This window comes from Schistocerca gregaria, unplaced genomic scaffold (genome assembly GCF_023897955.1).
Source record: "Schistocerca gregaria isolate iqSchGreg1 unplaced genomic scaffold, iqSchGreg1.2 ptg000240l, whole genome shotgun sequence".
In the NCBI taxonomy this organism is placed as follows: domain Eukaryota; kingdom Metazoa; phylum Arthropoda; class Insecta; order Orthoptera; family Acrididae; genus Schistocerca; species Schistocerca gregaria.
In genome coordinates, this window is record NW_026061752.1 from 623,544 (window position 1) to 649,774 (window position 26,231).

A 26,231-nucleotide genomic window follows, 5' to 3' on the forward strand; every position below is an offset into this window, starting at 1 on the left:
TGCTCTAGCGTAATATTTTAACTTAAATGTATATTATTCATTTAAACGTAAATGTTCCGCTAATAAATTGTTGTTTTTGGGTGTTGTTGTGTATGTTACACTACGTAATGTAAGTAAAAATATACGGTAAGTCGAATGAAGCGTAATGCTGAGAGAGAGAGAGTAAGATTAATAGCTTAATCGAATGCATTTGCTTCGCCGGCGCGGTAGCTCAGCGCGTTCGGTCAGGAAGACTGGCCACCTTTCTGAAGAAAAAACTGAGTAAAGTTTTCATCGTGGAATTTTGAGTGACGTCATGAGACGTCCGCACTGATCCGCTCTCCCTCATCTGCTAAGAAGTATGGGACGAGACGTGGTAACAAAGAGAAAAAAAACCCTGTGGGGCAGAAGAACAACGACAACGACGAAGAAATGTTACAGACAAAAGACCCCACAGGGTTCCTCGGCGCCGAGGTTTTGCTGTTTTCGACAAAAATTAATTTTTTTAATTAGATAATACATATAATAAATGTCTGTGAGCAATAAACTAATAACTCCTTGTAGCATGACGGCTATAATGAAAGGCAATGACAACCCCGCAGCACTTTGTTTTGATATAAATAAGGTGCCAGAAAATCTGTTGTTTCCCGTTTTTAATTATCTGCGCAGCCTTCAGTACTTACAACTGACTATTATGGAACATGTAGAAGACGAGAGAGAACTCAATGCAATAGGTGAAGGTATGTCACAGCTAGAAAAACAATTTGAAAAGTTGATGGTTGAAATAATACCACAATCTGACTCTGAGGCTGAACAATCTGACTCTGAGGCTGAACAATCTGACCCTGAGGTTGATCAATCTGACTCTGAGGCTGAACAATCTGACCCTGAGGTTGAACAATCTGACTCTGAGGCTGAACAATCTGACTCAGGCTAAATTCAAATATTATTTTTAAGGTCTACGAAACCTTAAAACTATTGGTAGCAAGTAGTAATAAGATTTTTTCGAAATTAAAAAAATGAATTTTTATTTAATTTTTTAATAAAATAAATCAGTAAATAAATGAATATGACGGAAGGAAAGAAATATAACTATGCAGGTAAACACTGCAACAAGTGTCGAGTGAACATCACTTATAATAACTGGTCCAGGCACTTGAAATCAAAGAGTCATGTTAAGAATGACCCTAACAATGAAGAGAAGGAGGAGCACAACAAGGAGAAAATAACACGCCAAGACCTTAGAATCATGGCTAAAGATTGTAATCTGAGTGGGTTTTCGAAAATGAAGAAATCGGAACTTAAAGAAGCTTTGGATAAGACTAAGGACATGTTGTACAAGAAGCAGGATTTGGAAAAGCTAAAGGTACCACTGCTTATAAACATCGGCAGAAGTAAAAACATTAAGGTGACTGTTAGGATGAGGAAGGCTGAAATAATCGAATCCATTTTGAAGACACAAGACATTGTCTTTCGTAATAAGGTAGCTCAAGAGTTAGGCTTCCACGAGGACTTGATAGAACCACCTAAGGAAGAACGCAAGCCACCATACACCATCACAGAAACAAACTCACGATTCATTAAGAAATTTAACGCGACTGAAGTAGACTACACCATTAAAGTTGATAAGTTAATGCAAGTTGAGAACGCCATCAATGCAATGATTAAACTGGCCAAAGAGAAAGGAAACTACAAAAAAGGAGACAAATTAACAGTAGTAGCGAGCAACCCAAATTTCCATCATGATATTTCAACCGTGGTACAATCTAATGTTAACGCCAGATCTTTCATGAGTCATATCGGTAGAATTCTATCTTCTAACGAGAACTTAAATATCACACAGACCAGGTTCAATATTAAGATTCTGAATGTACCTAGAGGTCAAGGCAGGTCGAAAATTATAAATCTATCTGAAGATGTGAGAACCAAAAGATGCATCACCCAAATAAAGAACAAAGATAACTTGTGCTGCCCACGAGCCATAGTAACAGCCCTGACCTACCACACGAATGAGGTTCTCGGTAGGCCGCTTAGTGAAATGGAAATTAAATTAGTTAGGCAAGGTAGACCTATTCAAACTGAGCTAACCCTAGAGTTGTGCAAGAGACTAGGTAACTACAACGAAGAAGGCTTCACACTAGAGGACATAAAGAACGTAGAAGAATTGTTGGGTATTCAGATAAAGGTTGTGTGTGCTGAAAATTTTAATTCTGTTATATACTCGGGCCAGGAGAAGGATACTAAACTTTATTTATACAAAAACGGGAATCATTTTGATGTAGTAAACAGTATGAAAGCTTTCTTGGGTAGTGTATATTACTGCGATAGGTGCGATGCACCTTACAACAACAAGGATAAGCACAAGTGTAAGAAGAATGTAAATGTGTGTATTCTGTGCAAGAAACCTGCGCACTCCCCTGAAGAAAAGAATAAGGTTTATTGTAAGGAATGTAACAGGTATTGTTACAACCAGGAATGCTTAGATAACCACTCAGAAGTTTGTAACACAGTTTATAAATGTAGAGGATGTAATTTAATTTTATCGAGATCTAAAGAGCATAAATGCGGATACTCCTTTTGCTACAATTGTATGGAACCTTATAAGACTGGTGAACATCAATGCTACATACAACATAAACATCAGAAAGGCGGAAGGTGTGAAATTCGGTGTATTTGTAAGGCTACCGATAAGGAGAGTTTTTAGGAACACTTTGTAGCTAAAAACAAGGATAAACTTCTCAAAAATGTTAAGCTCACTACCCTTCAAAGACAATTTGGTAATGGAGATATTTCAGAACAAGAGTATAAAGTACTCTACAATAATACACTGACTGAAATTATAACGTTATTAAATGGTTGCCATTACACAGAAAAGTATATCTGGTTCGACTATGAAGCTGAGCAAGATACTGAAGTGCACATCCCCAACCTCGTAGTAGCCCACTATATTGACGGTACCAAAGTTTCCTTCAAAACAAATGAAGAGTTCTGCAAGTGGTTGATTTCTAAGAACCACCAAGGGTACACGGCTATTGCACACAATGCGAAAGGCTATGACTCACAATTCATTTTAAAATACTGTATAGAGAATACGTTGAAACCATACACTATATACAATGGAACAAAGTTGATGATGCTAGAGGTAAACGGACTAATAAGCATTATTGATAGCCACAATTTCGTAGCTTCTCCTTTGAGTGACTTCCCTATAACATTCGGGCTGAAAGAACTTAAGAAGGGTTACTTCCCACATTTCTTCAACACAAGAGACAATCAGACTTATGTAGGACCTATTCCTGAGACCAAATACTATGGCGTAGACACGATGAAGACAAAAGCTAGAAAAGAGTTTCTTGAGTGGTACAACAATAAGGTTAAAGAAAATTATATATTTGACTTTCAAAAAGAATTTATGGATTATTGTAACTCTGATGTAGATATTCTGCGTAGAGGTTGTATGGAGTTAAGGAAACAATTTTTAGAGATTGCTAACATAGATCCATTTCAGTACATAACTATTGCAAGTGTTTGTATGGGTATTTATAGGTCCAAGTACCTCCAGGAAAATACTATGGCTGTGATAAAAAGTGACAAGAAAGAAATGTATAGTAAAGAGTCGATAACCTGGCTCAACACCTTCGGGGGTGTACAACACGCTTTGAATGGTGGAGAAGTAACGATTCGTGGGGCAAAAGTAGATGGATTCAATAAGGACACTAATACAGTATATTAGTTCCACGGTTGCTTTTGGCATGGATGTCCTGATTGTTATCAAGAAGAGACTATTAACAATGTTAACCATGAGACTATGGGAGACTTGTACGAGAAAACAAAGCAAAGAAGTTACCAAATTAGGGAAGCAGGATACAACCTTGTCGAAATGTGGGAATGCCAGTGGGCTAAGAGCAAAGGATACAACAATACTACTCCAATCGTTGAGCCCTTGAACCCTAGAGATGCTTTCTATGGAGGAAGAACAAATGCAAGCAAGCTTAAAGTGTGTGGTAAAAAGCTGAGATACATAGATGTATGCAGCCTCTACCCTACAGTTCAGTATTTTGATTACTATCCTGTCGGTCACCCTATAAAATTATACAAACCTAAGAGGTACAACAAAAATTGGTACGGTTTGATTAAGTGCAAAGTATTACCACCGCGTAAGCTGTATCATCCTGTTTTGCCTATTAAAAAGGATAAGTTGATATTTGGGTTGTGTGGAAAGTGTATTGAGGAAAAATGTGGTGCTTGTCAGCACACAGACGACGAAAGGGTGATAATAGGAACGTGGACTACAGATGAAGTGAAGAAAGCTATAGAGAAGGGGTATAAAGTGGTACAAGTGTACGAGGTTTGGCATTTTGAAGAAAAGAGTAATAATCTGTTTAAAGGCTACGTCAAAGACTTTATGAAAATAAAGCTAGAAACGAGTGGGTGGAAAGATGACTTTAAAACTATTGAAGAGTACACCACAGTGGTTAAGGAACATCTTGATATCGATCTGAATCCCGAAGAAGTGGTTCCGAATCCTGGTAAGCGTGCCGTTTCAAAGATTTGCTTAAACTCATTGTGGGGTAAATTCGGTCAAAGACAAAACTTGACCCAAAGTGAATACATAGTGGATGTAGAGAGGTGGTACAAAATAATGTTAGATGATAGGGTTGATATAAGCAATATGATTTTTATTAATGATAATATTGTACAAGTCACCTATAAGTACAAAGATAATTTCGTTGAAGACTCCTACTCAACCAATGTGTTTATAGCAGCATTTACAACTTCTAATGCGCGCCTACGGCTTTATGATATGCTAGACAGGCTAGGGTCAAATGTGGTCTACTACGATACTGATAGTATTGTTTATATTGATGATGGTACCAACGCTGTTGAAACTGGTTGTATGTTGGGGGAGTGGACTGATGAACTGGGTAAGGATGATCATATCACAGACTGGATTTCTACAGGACCTAAGAGCTATGGGTACGTGACATACAAAGGAAAGGAAACTATGAAGGTGAAAGGCTTCACGTTAAATTATGAAAACTCTAAAGCACTCAACATAAATACCATGAAAAATATTGTGGATAAGGAGATAGGTAAGGTTAAATTAAACTACAAAATGATTATGAGAGATACAAAATCTAAGCGCTTGATTAATAAGGATGTTAGTAAAGAATTCAAATTTGACTATGATAAGAGAATGATTGAGCCGGAGGCTGGCGGTATTATTGAAACATATCCTTGGGGTTATTGAATAAAAAATAAATAGGAAAATAAGGTAGATACAAACCACAACCTTAAACAAGATTAAGGTAAGTATAATAATTTTTAAGGTAGACACAATCTTAATTAAGATTAAGAAAAATGGTAGACTATAAATAATTTTTAAGGTATACTTAGAGCACACTGTAAAGATAAGTAAAATAATTTTTAAGGTTAATAGGAACCTAGAAGATGGTTGGTTTGGTGTAGGAATAAGTTTTGAAAAAATCTTCGATTACATTTTAAGGTTAAGATTAACCATTATTTGTACCACTTTTTATTTCACAAATGTGAAATTATTTATTTAAATAAAATGGATGGTTCCACCATAATTTTTAATACTTTTTAAATCTTGTTTAAGATTAAGATTAGCCACACTCTTTCTCAACATTTTTGAATGTTTTTTATGATGACTTTGAACCATATTTTTTAATAAAATCTTATGACGTTTTTTAAGTTTAGTTTTAACCTTAAAATAGGTTAACTTTTCAAGATTGGGTGAACCATAAAATAGGTTCATTATTTTCGATTACGTTTTATGGCTAGTTTTAACCTTAAACAAGGTATACTTTTGGAAACCTCATTGGGGAGAGTGTGGTTGGTTTTAATCTTAAGATTTAAAAATAAAATGAGTTTAAGGTATACTTACACCTTATTTAAGGTTGAACAAGATTACCCAACAGATAAGGAAAATATTTTTTAAGTTTCAATGGGACCTTAAAAGTTAATTAAAGTTATGGTTAAAATGAACCTTAGAAGAGGGGCTGCTCCCAAGTGACCCCTCTTCTAAGGTTCATTTTAACCATAACTTTAATTAACTTTTAAGATACCCATTGAAACTTAAAAGTTAATTAAAGTTATGGTTAAAATGAACCTTAGAAGAGGGGCTGCTCCCAAGTGACCCACATTCTACTTCTGTGGACTATCAGACTGATGATGAAACACAGAAATTACTTCGTGATTGAATACAACAGCCACCATGCGCGCTTTCCTCCATGGGAATAATGTGTCAAACAGTCTACGCTTTGATCGTTCCCTGGAAGACCAGTAGTAGTTTCCGATGCACATCTGGAGGCTTTCCGTAATCTGTGGACTATCAGAGTGTTGATGAAACACAGAAATTGCATCGGAATTGAATACAACAGTCACCATGCGCACTTTCCTCCACGGGACGTATGTCTCAAACACGTTCGCTTTGACCGTTAACTGGAAGACCAGTAGTAGTTTCCGATGCATATCTGGTGGCATTCAGTAATCTGTCGACTATCAGAGTGTTGATGAAACACAGAAATTGTTTCGGGAATGAATAGAACAGTCAACATACGCACTTTCCTCCACGGGAGGTATGTCTCTAACAGTGTACGCTTTGATCGTTCCCTGGAAGACCAGTAGCAGTTTCCGATGCACATCTGGTGACATTCTGTAAACTGTGGAGTATCAGAGTGTTGATGAAACACAGAAATTGCATCGGGATTGAATACAACAGTCACCATGTGGACTTTCCTCCATGGGAGTAATGTCTCAAAGAGTTTACGCTTTGATCGATCCCTGGAAGACCAGTAATCGTTTACGATGCACATCTGGAGGCATTCTGTAACCTGTGGAGTATTAGAGTGATGATGAAACACAGAAATTGCATCGAGATTGAATACAACAGACACCATGCGCACATTCCTCCATAAAAGTAATATCTCAAAGAGTCTACGCTTTGATCGTTCCCTGGAAGACCAGTAGTAGTTACCGATGAACATCTGGAGGTTTTCTGTAATCTGTGGACTATCAGAGTGCTGATGAAACACAGAAATTGCAATTGGATTGAATACTACAGTCACCATGCGCACTTTCCTCCATGGGAGTAATGTCTCAAACAGTCTACGCTTTGATCGATCCCTGGAAGACCAGTAATCGTTTACGATGCACATCTGGAGGCATTCTGTAACCTGTGGAGTATTAGAGTGATGATGAAACACAGAAATTGCATCGAGATTGAATACAACAGACACCATGCGCACATTCCTCCATAAAAGTAATATCTCAAAGAGTCTACGCTTTGATCGTTCCCTGGAAGACCAGTAGTAGTTACCGATGAACATCTGGAGGTTTTCTGTAATCTGTGGACTATCAGAGTGCTGATGAAACACAGAAATTGCAATTGGATTGAATACTACAGTCACCATGCGCACTTTCCTCCATGGGAGTAATGTCTCAAACAGTCTACGCTTTGATCGTTAGCTGGAAGACCAGTAGTAGTTTCCGATGCACATCGTGAAACATTCTGTAACCTGTGGACTATCAGAGTGTTGATGTAACACAGAAATTGCATCGGGATTGAATACAACAGTCACCATGACATCATTCCTCCACGGGAGTATTGTCTCAAACAGTCTGCGCTTTGATCGTTCCCTGGAACACCAGTAGTAGTTTCCGATGCACATCTGGAGGCATACTGTAATCTGTGGACTAACAGAGTGTTGATGAAACACAGAAATTGCATCGGGATTGAATACAACAGTCACCATGCGCACATTCCTCCATAAGAGTAATGTCTCAAAGAGTCTACGCTTTGATCGTTCCCTGGAACACCAGTAGTAGTTTCCGATGCATATCTGGTGCCATTCTGTAATCTGTTTACTATCTGAGTGTTGATGAAACACAGAAATTGCATCGGGAATGAATACAACAGTCACCATGCGCCCTTTCCTCCACGGGAGGTATGTCTTATACAGTCTACGCTTTGATCGTTCCCTGGAAGACCGGTAGTAGTTTGCGATGCACATCTCGTGGCATTCTGTAATCTGTGGACTATCAGAGTATTGATGAAACACAGAAAATGCATCGGGATTGAATACAACAGTCACCATGCACACTTTCCTCCACGGGGGGTATGTCTCTAACAGTCTACGCTTTGATCGTTCCCTGGAAGACCAGTAGTAGTTTCCAATGCACATCTGGAGGCTTTCCGTGGTCTGTGGACTATCAGAGTGATGATGAAACACAGAAATTACTTCGTGATAGAATACAACAGCCACCATGCGCACTTTCCTCCATGGGAGGTATGTCTCAAACACGTTCGCTTTGACCGTTAACTGGAAGACCAGTAGTAGTTTCCGATGCACATCTGGAGGCATTCTGTAATCTGTGGACTATCAGAGTGATGATGAAACACAGAAATTGCATCGGGATTGAATACAACAATCACCATGCGCACTTTCCTAAATGGGAGTATTGTCTCTAACAGTCTACGATTTCATCGTTCCCTGGAAGACCAGTAGTAGTTTCCGATGCACATCTGGAGGCTTTCCATAATCTGTGGACTATCAGAGTGTTGATGAATCACAGAAATTGCATCGGAATTGATTACAACAGTCACCATGCGCACTTTTCTCCATGGGAGTAATGTCCCGAACAGTCTACGCTTTGATCGTTCCCTCGAAGACCAGTAGTAGTTTCCGATGCACATCTGGAGGCATTCTGAAATCTGTGGACTATCAGTGTGTTGATGAAACACAGAAATTGCATCGGGATTGAATACAACAGTCACCATGCGCACTTTCCTCCACGGGAGGTATGTCTCAAACACGTTCGCTTTGACCGTTAACTGGAAGACCAGTAGTAGATTCCGATGCACATCTGGAGGCATTCTGTAATTTTTGGACTATCAGGGTGGTGATGAAACACAGAAATTGAATCGGGATTGAATACAACAGTCACCATCCGCACTTTCCTCTATGGGAGTAATGTCTGAAACAGTCTTGGCTTTGATCGTTCCCTGGAAAACCAGTAGATGTTTCCGATGCACATCTCGTGGCATTCTGTAATCTGTGGACTATCAGAGTGTTGATGAAACACAGAAATTGCAACGGGATTGAATACAACATTCACCATGCGCACTTTCCTCCACGGGAGGTATGTCTCGAACAGTCTACGCTTTGATCGTTCCATGGAAGACCAGTAGTAGTTTCCGATGCACATCTGGAGGCATTCTGTAATCTGTAGACTATCAGAGTGTTGATGAAACACAGAAATTGCATCGGGATTGAATACAACAGTCACCATGCGCACATTCCTCCACAGGAGTAATGTCTCAAGCAGTCTACGCTTTGATCGTTCCCTGGAACACCAGTAGTAGTTTCCGATGCACATCTGGTGGCATTCTGTAATCTGTAGACAATCAGAGTGTTGATGAAACACAGAAATTGCATCGGGATTGAATACAACAGTCACCATGCGCACTTTCCTCCATGGGTGTAATGTGTCCAACAGTCTTCGCTTTGATCGTTCCCTGGAAGACCGGTAGTAGTTTCCGATTCACATCTGGAGGATTTCTGTAATCTGTGCACTATCAGAGTGTTGATGAAACACAGAAATTGTCTCGGGATTGAAACAACATTCACCATGCGCACTTTCCTCCATGGGAGTAATTCTCAAACAGTCTATGCTTTTATAATTCCTTGAAAGACCAGTAGTGGTTTCCGATGCATATCTGGTGCCATTCTGTATTCTGCGGACTATCAGAGTGTTGATGAAACACAGAAATAGCACTGGGATTGAATACAACAGTCACCATCCGCACTTTCCTCCATGGGAGTAATGTCTGAAACAGTCTACGCTTTGATCGTTCCCTGAAAGACCAGTAGTAGTTTCCGATGCACATCTGGAGGCATTCTGTAATCTCTGGACTATCAGAGTGTTGATGAATCATAGAAAATGCATCGGGATTGAATACAACAGTCACCATGCGCACTTTCCTCCTCGGGAGGTATGTCTCAAACACGTTCGCTTTGACCGTTAACTGGAAGACCAGTAGTAGTTTCCGATGCATATCTGGTGGTATTCAGTAATCTGTGGACTATCAGAGTGTTGGTGAAACACAGAAATTGTTTCGGGAATGAATACAACACTCAACATACGCACTTTCCTCCACGGGAGGTATGTCTCTAACAGTCTACGCTTTGATCGTTCCCTGGAAGACCAGTAGTAGTTTCCGATGCACATCTGGTGGCATTCTGTAAACTGTGGACTATCAGAGTGTTGATGAAACACAGAAATTGCATCGGGATTGAACACAACAGTCACCATCCGCACTTTCCTCCATGGTAGTAATTTCTGAAACAGTCTACGCTTTGATCGTTCCCTGTAAGACCAGTAGTAGTTTCCGATGCACATCTCGTGGCATTCTGTAATCTGTGGACTATCAGAGTGTTGATGAAACAAAGAAAATGCATCGGGATTGAATACAACAGTCACCATGTGCACATTCCTCCATGGGAGTAATGTCTCAAAGAGTTTACGCTTTGATCGATCCCTGGAAGACCAGTAATAGTTTACGATGCACATCTGGAGGCATCCTGTAACCTGTGGAATATTAGAGTGATGATGAAACACAGAAATTGCATCGAGATTGAATACAACAGTCACCATGCGCACATTCCTCCATAAAAGTAATGTCTCAAAGAGTCTACGCTTTGATCGTTCCCTGGAAGACCGGTAGTAGTTTCCGATGAACATCTGGAGGCATTCTGTAATCAGTGGACTATCAGAGTGTTGATGAAACACAGAAATTGCATTGGGATTGAATACAACAGTCACCATGCAAACTTTCCTCCACGCTAGTAATGTCTCAAACAGTCTGCGCTTTGATCGTTCCCGGGAACACCAGTAGTAGATTCCGATGGACATCTGGTGGCATTCTGTAATCTGTGGACTATCAGAGTGTTGATGAAACACAGAAATTGCATCGGGATTGAATACAACAGTCACCATCCGCACTTTCCTCTATGGGAGTAATGTCTGAAACAGTCTTGGCTTTGATCGTTCCCTGGAAGACCAGTAGATGTTTCCGATGCACATCTCGTGGCATTCTATAAACTGTGGACTATCAGAGAGTTGATGAAACACAGAGAATGCATCGGGATTGAATACAACAGTCACCATGTGCACTTTCCTCCATGGGAGTAATGTCTCAAAGAGTTTACGCTTTGATCGATCCCTGGAAGACCAGTAATAGTTTACGATGCACATCTGGAGGCATCCTGTAACCTGTGGAATATTAGAGTGATGATGAAACACAGAAATTGCATCGAGATTGAATACAACAGTCACCATGCGCACATTCCTCCATAAAAGTGATGTCTCAAAGAGTCTACGCTTTGATCGTTCCCTGGAAGACCAGTAGTAGTTACCGATGAACATCTGGAGGTTTTCTGTAACCTGTGGACTATCAGAGTGCTGATGAAACACAGAAATTGCAATTGGATTGAATACTACTGTCACCATGCGCACTTTCCTCCATGGGAGTAATGTCTCAAACAGTCTACGCTTTGATCGTTAGCTGGAAGACCAGTAGTAGTTTCCGATGCACATCGTGAAACATTCTGTAACCTGTGGACTATCAGAGTGTTGATGTAACACAGAAATTGCATCGGGATTGAATACAACAGTCACCATGACATCATTCCTCCACGGGAGTATTGTCTCAAACAGTCTGCGCTTTGATCGTTCCCTGGAACACCAGTAGTAGTTTCCGATGCACATCTGGAGGCATTCTGTAATCTGTGGACTAACAGAGTGTTGATGAAACACAGAAATTTCATCGGGATTGAATACAACAGTCACCATGCGCACATTCCTACATAAAAGTAATGTCTCAAAGAGTCTACGCTTTGATCGTTCCCTGGAAGACCGGTAGTAGTTTCCGATGAACATCTGGAGGCATTCTGTAATCTGTGGACTATCAGACTGTTGATGAAACACAGAAATTGCATTGGGATTGAATACAACAGTCACCATGCAAACTTTCCTCCACGCTAGTAATGTCTCAAACAGTCTGCGCTTTGATCGTTCCCAGGAAGACCAGTAGTAGTTTCCGATGGACATCTGGTGGCATTCTGTAATCTGTGGACTATCAGAGTGTTGATGAAACACAGAAATTGCATCGGGTTTGAATACAACAGTCACCATGCGCACTTTCCTCCATGGGAGTAATTCTCAAACAGTCTATGCATTGAACGTTCCCTGGAAGACCAGTAGTAGTTTCCGATGCACATCTGGAGGCTTTCCGTAATCTGTGGACTATCAGAGTGTTGATGAATCACAGAAATTGAATCGGAATTGATTACAACAGTCACCATGCGCACTTTCCTCCATGGGAGTAATGTCCCGAACAGTCTACGCTTTGATCGTTCCCTCGAAGACCAGTAGTAGTTTCCGATGCACATCTGGAGGCATTCTGAAATCTGTGGACTATCAGTGTGTTGATGAAACACAGAAATTGCATCGGGATTGAATACAACAGTCACCATGCGCACTTTCCTCCACGGGAGGTATGTCTCAAACACGTTCGCTTTGACCGTTAACTGGAAGACCAGTAGTAGTTCCCGATGCACATCTGGAGGCATTCTGTAATTTTTTGACTATCAGGGTGTTGATGAAACACAGAAATTGCATCGGGATTGAATACAACAGTCACCATCCGCACTTTCCTCTATGGGAGTAATGTCTGAAACAGTCTTGGCTTTGATCGTTCCCTGGAAGACCAGTAGATGTTTCCGATGCACATCTCGTGGCATTCTGTAAACTGTGGACTATCAGAGAGTTGATGAAACACAGAGAATACATCGGGATTGAATACAACAGTCACCATGCGCACTTTCCTCCATGGGAGTTCATGTCTCAAAGAGTCTACTCTTTGATCGTTCCCTGGAAGACCAGAAGTAGTTTCCGATGCACATCTGGAGGCATTCTGTAATCTGTGGAGTATCAGAGTGTTGATGAGACACAGAAATTGCATCGGGATTGAATACAACAGTCACCATGCGCACATTCCTCCATGGGAGTAATTATCAAACAGTCTACGCTTTGATCGTTCCCTGGAAGACCAGTAGTAGTTTCCGATGAGCATCTGGTGGCATTCTGTAATCTGTGGACTATCAGAGTGTTGATGAAACACAGAAATTGCAACGGGATTGAATACAACATTCACCATGCGCACTTTCCTCCACGGGAGGTATGTCTCGAACAGTCTACGCTTTGATCGTTCCATGGAAGACCAGTAGTAGTTTCCGATGCACATCTGGAGGCATTCTGTAATCTGTGGACTATCAGAGTGTTGATGAAACACAGAAATTGCATCGGGATTGAATACAACAGTCACCATGCGCACATTCCTCCACAGGAGTAATGTCTCAAGCAGTCTACGCTTTGATCGTTCCCTGGAACATCAGTAGTAGTTTCAGATGCACATCTGGTGGCATTCTGTAATCTGTAGACAATCAGAGTGTTGATGAAACACAGAAATTGCATCGGGATTGAATACAACTGTCACCATGCGCACTTTCCTCCATGGGCGTAATGTGTCCAACAGTCTTCGCTTTGATCGATCCCTGGAAGACCGGTAGTAGTTTCCGATAGACATCTGGAGGATTTCTGTAATCTGTGCACTATCAGAGTGTTGATAAAACACAGAAATTGCCTCGGGATTGAAACAACATTCACCATGCGCACTTTCCTCCATGGGAGTAATTCTCAAACAGTCTATGCTTTGATCATTCCTTGAAAGACCAGTAGTAGTTTCCGATGCATATCTGGTGCCATTCTGTATTCTGTGGACTATCAGAGTGTTGATGAAACACAGAAATAGCATTGGGATTGAATACAACAGTCACCATCCGCACTTTCCTCAATGGGAGTAATTCTCAAACAGTCTACGCTTTGATCGTTCCCTGGAACACCAGTAGTAGTTTCCGATGAACATCTGGTGGCATTCTGTAATCTGTGGACTATCAGAGTGTTGATGAAACACAGATATTGCAACGGGATTGAATACAACATTCACCATGCGCTCTTTCCTCCACGGGAGGTATGTCTCGAACAGTCTACGCTTTGATCGTTAGCTGGAAGACCAGTAGTAGTTTCCGATGCACATCTCGAGGCATTCTGTAATCTGTGGACTATCAGAGTGTTGATGAAACACAGAAATTACATCGGCATTGAATACAACAGTCACCATGCGCACATTCCTCCATAAAAGTAAAGTCTTAAACAATCTATGCTTTGATCGTTCCCTGGAAGACCGGTAGTAGTTTCCGATGAACATGGAGGCATTCTGTAACCTGTGGACTATCAGAGTGTTGATGTAACACAGAAATTGCATCGGGATTGAATACAACAGTCACCATGACCTCATTCCTCCACGGGAGTATTGTCTCAAACAGTCTGCGCTTTGATCGTTCCCTGGAACACCAGTAGTAGTTTCCGATGCACATCTGGAGGCATTCTGTAATCTGTGGACTAACAGAGTGTTGATGAAACACAGATATTGCATCGGGATTGAATACAACAGTCACCATGCGCACTTTCCTCCAAGGGAGTTATATCTCAAGGAGTTTAAGATTTGGTCGTTCCCTGGAAGACCAGTAGTAGTTTCCGATGCACATCTGGAGGCATTCTGTAATCCTTGGACTATCAGAGTTTTGATGAAACACAGAAATTGAATCCTGATTGAATACAACAGTCACCATGCGCACTTTCCTCCATGGGAGTAATGTCTCAAACAGACTACGATTTGATCGTTCCATCGAAGACCAGAAGTAGTTTCCGATGCACATCTGGAGGCATTCTGTAATCTGTGGAGTATCAGAGTGTTGATGAGACACAGAAATTGCATCGGGATTGAATACAACAGTCACCATGCGCACTTTCCTCCATGGGAGTAATTCTCAAAAAGTCTACGCTTTGATCGTTCCCTGGGAGACCAGTAGTAGTTTCCGATGAACATCTGGTGGCATTCTGTAATCTGTGGAGTATCAGAGTGTTGATGAAACACAGAAATTGCAACGGGATTGAATACAACATTCACCTTGCGCTCTTTCCTCCACGGGAGGTATGTCTCAAAGGGTCTACGCTTTGATCGTTAGCTGGAAGACCAGTAGTAGTTTCCGATGCACATCTCGACGCATTCTGTAATCTGTGGACTATCAGAGTGTTGATGAAACACAGAAATTGCATCGGGATTGAATACAACAGTCACCATGCGCACTTTCCTCCACGCTAGTAATGTCTCAAACAGTCTGCGCTTTGATCGTTCCCAGGAACACCAGTAGTAGTTTCCGATGCACATCTGGTGGCATTCTGTAATCTGTAGACTATCAGAGTGTTGATGAAACACAGAAATTGCATCGGGATTGAATACAACAGTCACCATGCGCACTTTCCTCCTTGGGAGTAATTCTCAAACAGTCTATGCTTTGATCGTTCCCTGAATACCAGTAGTAGTTTTCGATGCATAACTGGTGCCATTCTGTAATCTGTTTACTATCAGAGTGTTGATGAAACACAGAAGTTGCATCGGGAATGAATACAACAGTCACCATGCGCACTTTCCTCCATGGGAGGTATGTCTTAAACAGTCTACGCTTTGATCGTTCCCTGGAAGACCGGTAGTAGATTGCGATGCACAGCTCGTGGCATTCTGTAATCTGTGGACTATCAGGGTATTGATGAAACACAGAAAATGCATCGGGATTGAATACAACAGTCACCATGCGCACTTTCCTCTATGGGAGTAATGTCTCTAACAGTCTTCGCTTTGATCGATCCCTGGAAAACCAGTAGTAGTTTCCGATGCACATCTGGAGGCTTTCTGTAATCTGTGGACAATCAGAGTGTTGATGAAACACAGAAATTGCCTCTGGATTGAAAACAACATTCAACATGCGCACTTTCCTCCATGGGAGTAATTCTCAAACAGTCCATGCTTTGATCGTTCCCTGGCAGACCAGTAGTAGTATCCGATGCACATCTGGTGGCATTCTGTAATCTGTGGCCTACCAGAGTGTCGATGAAACACAGAAATTGCATCGGGAATGAATACAACAGTCACCATGCGCACTTTGCTCCACGGGAGGTATGTCTGAAATAGTCTACGCTTTGATCGTTCCCTGGAAGACCAGTAGTAGTTTCCGATGCACATCTGGTGGCATTCTGTAATCTGTGGACTATCAGAGTGTTGATGAAACACAGAAATTGCATCAGGATTGAATACAACAGTCACTATCAGCACTTTCCACCATGGGAGTAATGTCTGAAACAGTCTACGCTTTGATCGTTCCCTGGAAGACCAGTAGTAGTTTCCGATGCACATCTCGTGGCATTCTGTAATCTGTGGTCTATCAGAGTGTTGATGAAACACAGAAAATGCATCGGGATTGAATACAACAGTCACCATGCACACTTTCCTCCACGGGGGGTATGTCTCTAACAGTCTACGCTTTGATCGTTCCCTGGAAGACCAGTAGTAGTTTCCAATGCACATCTGGAGGCTTTCCGTGGGCTGTGGACTATCAGAGTGTTGATGAAACACAGAAATTGCATCGGGATTGAATACAACAATCACCATGCGCACTTTCCTAAATGGGAGTATTGTCTCTAACAGTCTACGATTTGATCGTTCCCTGGAAGACGAGTAGTAGTTTCCGATGCACATCTGGAGGCTTTCCGTAATCTGTGGACTATCAGAGTGATGATGAAACACAGAAATTACTTCGTGATTGAATACAACAGCCACCATGCGCACTTTCCTCCATGGGAGTAATGTCCCTATCAGTCTACGCTTTGCTCGTTCCCTCGAAGACCAGTAGTAGTTTCCGATGCACATCTGGAGGCATTCTGAAATCTGTGGACTATCAGTGTGTTGATGAAACACAGAAATTGCATCGGGATTGAATACAACAGTCACCATGCGCACTTTCCTCCACGGGAGGTATGTCTCAAACACGTTCGCTTTGGCCGTTAACTGGAAGACCAGTAGTAGTTTCCGATGCACATCTGGAGGCATTCTGTAATTTTTGGACTATCAGGGTGTTGATGAAACACAGAAATTGCTTCGGGATTGAATACAACAGTCACCATCCGCACTTTCCTCCATGGGAGTAATGTCTGAAACAGTCTTGGCTTTGATAGTTCCCTGGAAGACCAGTAGATGTTTCCGATGCACATCTCGTGGCATTCTGTAATCTGTGGACTATCAGAGTGTTGATGAAACACAGAGAATGCATCGGGATTGTATACAACAGTCACCATGCGCACTTTCCGTCATGGGAGTAATGTCTCAAAAAGTCTACGATTTGATCGTTACCTGGAAGACCAGAAGTAGTTTCCGATGCACATCTGGAGGCATTCTGTAATCTGTGGAGTATGAGAGTGTTGATGAAACACAGAAATTGCAACGGGATTGAATACAACATTCACCATGCGCACTTTCCTCCACGGGAGGTATGTCTCGAACAGTCTACGCTTTGATCGTTCCCTGGAACACCAGTAGTAGTTTCCGATGAACATCTGGTGGCATTCTGTAATCTGTAGACAATTAGAGTGTTGATGAAACACAGAAATTGCATCCTGATTGAATACAACAGTCACCATGCGCACTTTCCTCCATGGGAGTAATGTCTCAAACAGTCTACGCTTTGATCATTCCCTGGAAGTAAAGAAGTAGTTTCCGATGCACATCTGGAGGCATTCTGTAATTTGTGGAGTACCAGAGTGTTGATGAGACACAGAAATTGCATCGGGATTGATTACAACAGTCACCATGCGCACTTTCCTCCATGGGTAGTACTTCTCAAACGGTCTTGGCTTTGGTCGTTCCCTGGAAGACCAGTAGTAGCTTCCGATGCACATCTTGTGGCATTCTGTTATGTGTGGACTATCAGAGTGTTGATGAAACACAGAAATTGCATCGGGATTGAATACAACAGTCACCATGACCTCATTCCTCCACGGGAGTATTGTCTCAAACAGTCTGCGCTTTGATCGTTCCCTGGAACACCAGTAGTAGTTTCCGATGCACATCATTAGGCATTCTGTAATCTGTGGAGTCTCAGAGTGTTGATGAGACACAGAAATTGCATCGGGATTGATTACAACAGTCACCATGCGCACTTTCCTCCATGGGAGTAATTCTCAAACAGTCTTGGCTTTGGTCGTTCTCTGGAAGACCAGCAGTAGTTTCCGATGCACATCTCGTGGCATTCTGTTATGTGTGGACTATCAGAGTGTTGATGAAACACAGAAAATGCATCGGGATTGAATACAACAGTCTCCATGCGCACTTTCCTCCAAGGGAGTTATATCTCAAGGAGTTTACGATTTGATCGTTCCCTGGAAGACCAGTAGTAGTTTCCGATGCACATCTGGAGGCATTCTGTAATCCGTGGACTATCAGAGTTTTGATGAAACACAGAAATTGAATCCTGATTGAATACAACAGTCACCATGCGCACTTTCCTCCATGGGAGTAATGTCTCAAACAGACTACGATTTGATCGTTCCCTGGAAGACCAGAAGTAGTTTCCGATGCACATCTGGAGGCATTCTGTAATCTGTGGAGTATCAGAGTGTTGATGAGACACAGAAATTGCATCGGGATTGAATACAACAGTCACCATGCGCACTTTCCTCCATGGGAGTAATTCTCAAACAGTCTACGCTTTGATCGTACCCTGGGAGACGAGTAGTAGTTTCCGATGAACATCTGGTGGCATTCTGTAATCTGTGGACTATCAGAGTGTTGATGTAACACAGAAATTGCATCGGGATTGAATACAACAGTCACCATGCGCACTTTCCACCACGCTAGTAATGTCTCAAACAGTCTGCGCTTTGATCGTTCCCTGGAAGACCAGTAGTAGTTTCCGATGAACATCTGGAGGCATTCTGTAACCTGTGGACTATCAGAGTGTTGATGTAACACAGAAATTGTATCGGGATTGAATACAAAAGTCACCATGACCTCATTCCTCCACGGGAGTATTGTCTCAAACAGTCTGCGCTTTGATCGTTCCCTGGAACAACAGTAGTAGTTTCCGATGCACATCTGGAGGCATTCTGTAATCCGTGGACTAACAGAGTGTTGATGAAACACAGAAATTGCATCGGGATTGAATACAACAGTCACCATGCGCACATTCCTCCATAAAAGTAATGTCTCAAAGATTCTACGCTTTGATCGTTCCCTGGAAGACCGGTAGTAGTTTCCGATGAACTTCTGGAGGCCTTCTGTAATCTGTGGACTATCAGAGTGTTGATGAAACACAGAAATTGCATTGGGATTGAATACAACAGTCACCATGCAAACTTTCCTCCACGCTAGTAATGTCTCAAAGAGTCTGCGCTTTGATCGTTCCCAGGAACACCAGTAGTAGTTTCCGATGCACATTTGGAGGCTTTCTGTAATCTGTGGACTATCAGAGTGTTGATGAAACACAGAAATTGCCTCTGGATTGAAAACAAAATTCAACATGCGCACTTTCCTCCATTTGAGTAATTCTCAAACAGTCTATGCTTTGATCGTTCCCTGGAAGACCAGTAGTAGTTTCCGATGCACATCTGGTGGCATTCTGTAATCTGTGGCCTACCAGAGTGTTGATGAAACACAGAAATTGCATCGGGAATGAATACAACAGTCACCATGCGCACTTTGCTCCATGGGAGGTATGTCTGAAACAGTCTACGCTTTGATCGTTCCCTGGAAGACCAGTAGTAGTTTCCGATGCACATCTGGTGGCATTCTGTAATCTGTGGACTATCAGAGTGTTGATGAAACACAGAAATTGCATCAGGATTGCATACAACAGTCACTATCAGCACTTTCCTCCATGGGCGTAATGTCTGAAACAGTCTACGCTTTGATCGTTCCCTGGAAGACCATTAGTAGTTTCCGATGCACATCTCGTGGCATTCTGTAATCTGTGGTCTATCAGAGTGTTGATGAAACACAGAAAATGCATCGGGATTGAATACAACAGTCACCATGCGCACTTTCCTCCATGGGAGTAAAGTCTCAAAGAGTTTACGCTTTGATTGTTCCCTGGAAGACCAGTAGTAGTTTCCGATGCACATCTGGGGGCATTCTGTAATCTGTGGACTATCAGAGTGTTGATGAAACACAATAATTGCATCGGGATTGAATACAACAGTCACCATGATCACATTACTCCATAAAAGTAATGTCTCAAACAGTCTACGCTTTGATCGTTTCCTGGAAGACCAGTAGTAGTTTCCGATGCACATCTGGAATCATTCTGTAATCTGTGGACTATCAGAGTGTTGATGAAATACAGAAATTGCATCGGGTTTGAATACAACAGTCACCATGCGCACTTTCCTCCATGGGAGTAATGTCTCAAACAGTCGACGCTTTGATTGTTCCCTGGAACACCAGTAATAGTTTCCGATGCACATCATGAGGCATTCTGTAATCTGTGGACTATCAGAGTGTTGATGAACGACAGAAAATGCATCGGGATTGAACACAACAGTCACCATGCGCACTTTCCTACACTGGAGTAAAGTCTCAGACAATCTACGCTTTGATCGTACCCTGGAAGACTAGTAGTAGTTTCCGATGCACTTCTGGTGGCATTCTGTAATGTGTAGACTATCAGAGTGTTGATGAAACACAGTAATTGCATCGGGATTGAATAAAACATTCACCATGCTCACTTTTTTCCATGGGAGTAATGTCTCCAACAGTCTACGCTTTGATCGTTCCCTGGAAGACCAGTAGTAGTTTCCGATAAACATCTGGAGGCTTTCTGTAATCTGTGGACTATCAGAGTGTTGATAAAACACAAAAATTGCATCGGGATTGAATACAACAGTCACCATGCGCACTTTCCTCCACGGGAGGTATGTCTTAAACAGTCTACGCTTTGATCGTTCCCTTGAAACCGATAGTAGTTTGCGATGCACATCTCGTGGCATTCTGTAATCTGTGGACTATCAGAGTATTGATGGAACACAGAAAATGCATCGGGGTTGAATACAACAGTCACCAAGCACACTTTCCTCCACGGGGGATAAGTCTCTAACAGTCTACGCTTTGATCGTTCCCTGGAAGACCAGTAGTAGTTTCCAATGCACATCTGGAGACTTTCCGTGGTCTGTGGACTATCAGAGTGTTGATGAAACACAGAAATTGCATCAGGATTGATTACAACAATCACCATGCGCACTTTCCTAAATGGGAGTATTGTCTCTAACAGTCTACGATTTGATCGTTCCCTGGAAGACCAGTAGTAGTTTCCGATGCACATCTGGAGGCTTTCCGTAATCTGTGGACTATCAGAGTGATGATGAAACACAGAAATTACTTCGTGATTGCATACAACAGCCACCATGCGCACTTTCCTCCATGGGAATAATGTCTCAAACAGTCTACGCTTTGATCGTTCCCTGGAAGACCAGTAGTAGTTTCCGATGCACATCTGGAGGCTTTCCGTAATCTGTGGACTATCAGAGTGTTGATGAATCACAGAAAATACATCGGAATTGATTACAACAGTCAAAATGCGCACTTTTCTCCATGGGAGTAATGTCCCGAACAGTCTACGCTTTGATCGTTCCCTCGAAGGCCAGTAGTAGTTTCCGATGCACATCTGGAGGCATTCTGAAATCTGTGGACTATCAGTGTGTTGATGAAACACAGAAATTGCATCGGGATTGAATACAACAGTCACCATGCGCACTTTCCTCCACGGGAGGTATGTCTCAAACACGTTCGCTTTGACCGTTAACTGGAAGACCAGTAGTAGTTTCCGATGCACATCTGGAGGCATTCTGTAACTTTTGGACTATCAGGGTGTTGATGAAACACAGAAATTGCATCGGGATTGAATACAGCAGTCACCATCCGCACTTTCCTACATGGGAGTAATGTCTGAAACAGTCTTGGCTTTGATCGTTCCCTGGAAGACCAGTAGATGTTTCCGATGCACATCTCGTGTCATTCTGTAATCTGTGGAGTATCAGAGTGTTGATGAAACACAGAGAATGTATCGGGATTGAATACAACAGTCACCATGCGCACTTTCCTCCATGGGAGTAATGTCTCAAAGAGTCTACGCTTTGATCGTTCCCTGGAAGACCAGAAGTAGTTTCCGATGCACATCTAGAGGCATTCTGTAATCTGTGGAGTATCAAAGTTTGATGAGACACAGAAACTGCATCGGGATTGAATACAACAGTCACCATGCGCACTTTCCTCCATGGGGGTAATTATCAAACAGTCTACGCTTTGATCGTTCCCTGGAAGACCAGTAGTAGTTTCCGATGAACATCTGGTGGCATTCTGTAATCTGTGGACAATCAGAGTGTTGATGAAACACAGAAATTGCAACGGGATTGAATACAACATTCACCATGCGCACTTTCCTCCACGGGAGGTATGTCTCGAACAGTCTACGCTTTGATCGTTCCATGGAAGACCAGTAGTAGTTTCCGATGGACATCTGGAGGCATTCTGTAATCTGTGGACTATCAGAGTGTTGATGAAACACTGAAATTGCCTCGGGATTGAAACAACATTCACCATGCGCACTTTCCTCCATGGGAGTAATTCTCAAACAGTCTATGCTTTGATCATTCCCTGAAAGACCAGTAGTAGTTTCCGATGCATATCTGGTGCCATTCTGTATTCTGTGGACTATCAGAGTGTTGATGAAACACAGAAATAGCATTGGGATTGAATACAACAGTCACCATCCGCACTTTCCTCCATGGGAGTAATGTCTGAAACAGTCTACGCTTTGATCGTTCCCTGGAAGACCAGTAGTAGCTTCCGATGCACATCTGGAGGCATTCTGTAATCTCTGGACTATCAGAGTGTTGATGAATCACAGAAAATGCATCGGGGTTGAATACAACAGTCACCATGCACACTTTCCTCCACGGGGGATAAGTCTCTAACAGTCTACGCTTTGATCGTTCCCTGGAAGACCAGTAGTAGTTTCCAATGCACATCTGGAGGCTTTCCGTGGTCTGTGGACTATCAGAGTGTTGATGAAACACAGAAATTGCATCAGGATTGATTACAACAATCACCATGCGCACTTTCCTAAATGGGAGTATTGTCTCTAACAGTCTACGATTTGATCGTTCCCTGGAAGACCAGTAGTAGTTTCCGATGCACATCTGGAGGCTTACCGTAATCTGTGGACTATCAGAGTGATGATGAAACACAGAAATTACTTCGTGATTGCATACAACAGCCACCATGCGCACTTTCCTCCATGGGAATAATGTCTCAAACAGTCTACGCTTTGATCGTTCCCTGGAAGACCAGTAGTAGTTTCCGATGCACATCTATAGGCTTTCCGTTATCTGTGGACTATCAGAGTGTTGATGAATCACAGAAATTACATCGGAATTGATTACAACAGTCACCATGCGCACTTTTCTCCATGGGAGTAATGTCCCGAACAGTCTACGCTTTGATCGTTCCCTCGAAGACCAGTAGTAGTTTCCGATTCACATCTGGAGGCATTCTGAAATCTGTGGACTATCAGTGTGTTGATGAAACACAGAAATTGCATCGGGATTGAATACAACAGTCACCATGCGCACTTTCCTCCACGGGAGGTATGTCTCAAACACGTTCGCTTTGACCGTTAACTGGAAGACCAGTAGTAGTTTCCCATGCACATCTGGAGGCATTCTGTAACTTTTGGACTATCAGGGTGTTGATGAAACACAGAAATTGCATCGGGATTGAATACAACAGTCACCATCCGCACTTTCCTCCATGGGAGTAATGTCTGAAACAGTCTTGGCTTTGATCGTTCCCTGGAAGACCAGTAGATGTTTCCGATGCACATCTCGTGTCATTCTGTAATCTGTGGAGTATCAGAGTGTTGATGAAACACAGAGAATGTATCGGGATTGAATACAACAGTCACCATGCGCACTTTCCTCCATGGGAGTAATGTCTCAAAGAGTCTACGCTTTGATCGTTCTCTGGAAGACCAGAAGTAGTTTCCGATGCACATCAAGAGGCATTCTGTAATCTGTGGACTATCAGAGTGTTGATGAAACACAGAAATTGCATCGGGATTGAATACAACAGTCGCCATGCGCACATTCCTCCACAGGAGTAATGTCTCAAGCAGTCTACGCTTTGATCGTTCCCTGGAACACCAGTAGTAGTTTCCGATGCACATCTGGTGGCATTCTGTAATCTGTAGACAATCAGAGTGTTGATGAAACACAGAAATTGCCTCGGGATTGAATACAACAGTCACCATGCGCACTTTCCTCCATGGGAGTAATGTGTCCAACAGTCTTTGCTTTGATCGTTCCCTGGAAGGCCGGTAGTAGTTTCCGATTCACATCTGGAGGATTTCTGTAATCTGTGGACTATCAGAGTGTTGATGAAACACTGAAATTGCCTCGGGATTGAAACAACATTCACCATGCGCACTTTCCTCCATGGGAGTAATTCTCAAACAGTCTATGCTTTGATCATTCCCTGAAAGACCAGTAGTAGTTTCCGATGCATATCTGGTGCCATTCTGTATTCTGTGGACAATCAGAGTGTTGATGAAACACAGAAATAGCATTGGGATTGAATACAATAGTCACCATCCGCACTTTCCTCCATGGGAGTAATGTCTGAAACAGTCTACGCTTTGATCGTTCCCTGGAAGACCAGTAGTAGCTTCCGATGCATATCTGGAGGCATTCTGTAATCTCTGGACTATCAGAGTGTTGATGAATCACAGAAAATGCATCGGGATTGAATACAACAGTCACCATGCGCACTTTCCTCAATGGGAGTAATTCTCAAACAGTCTACGCTTTGATCGTTCCCTGGAACACCAGTAGTAGTTTCCGATGAACATCTGGTGGCATTCTGTATTCTGTGGACTATCAGAGTGTTGATGAAACACAGAAATAGCATTGGGATTGAATACAAAAGTCACCATCCGCACTTTCCTCCATGGGAGTAATGTCTGAAACAGTCTACGCTTTGATCGTTCCCTGGAAGACCAGTAGTAGCTTCCGATGCACATCTGGAGGCATTCTGTAATCTCTGGACTATCAGAGTGTTGATGAATCACAGAAAATGCATCGGGATTGAATACAACAGTCACCATGCGCACTTTCCTCCATGGGAGTAATGTCTCAAACAGTCTACGCTTTGATCATTCCCTGGAAGTAAAGAAGTAGTTTCCGATGCACATCTGGAGGCATTCTGTAATTTGTGGAGTACCAGAGTGTTGACGAGACACAGAAATTGCATCGGGATTGATTACAACAGTCACCATGCGCACTTTCCTCCATGGGAGTACTTCTCAAACGGTCTTGGCTTTGGTCGTTCCCTGGAGGACCAGTAGTAGTTTCCGATGCACAGCTTGTGGCATTCTGATATGTGTGGACTATCAGAGTGTTGATGAAACACAGAAAATGCATCGGGATTGAATACAACAGTCACCATGCGCACTTTCCTCCATGGGAGTAATGTTTCAAAGAGTCCACGCTTTGATCATTCCCTGGAAGACCAGTAGTAGTTTCCGATGCACATCTGGAGGCATTGTATAATCTGTGTACTATCAGAGTGTTGATGAAACACAGAAATTGCATCGGGATTGAATACAACAGTAACCATGCGCACTTTCCTCCATGGGAGTAATTCTCAAACAGTCTACGCTTTGATCGTTCCCTGGGAGACCAGTAGTAGTTTCCGATGAACATCTGGTGGCATTCTGTAATCTGTGGACTATCAGAGGGTTGATGAAACACAGAAATTGCAACGGGATTGAATACAACATTCACCATGCGCTCTTTCCTCCACGGGAGGTATGTCTCAAAGAGTTTACGCTTTGATCGTTAGCTGGAAGACCAGTAGTAGTTTCCGATGCACATCTCGAGGCATTCTGTAATCAGTGGACTATTAGAGTGTTGATGAAACACAGAAATTGCATCGGGATCGAATACAACAGTCACCATGCGCACATACCTCCATAAAAGTAATGTCTCAAACAATCTATGCTTTGATCGTTCCCTGGAAGACCGGTAGTAGTTTCCGATGAACATCTGGAGGCACTCTGTAACCTGTGGACTATCAGAGTGTTGATGTAACACAGAAATTGCATCGGGATTGAATACAACAGTCACCATGACCTCATTCCTCCACGGGAGTATTGTCTCAAACAGTC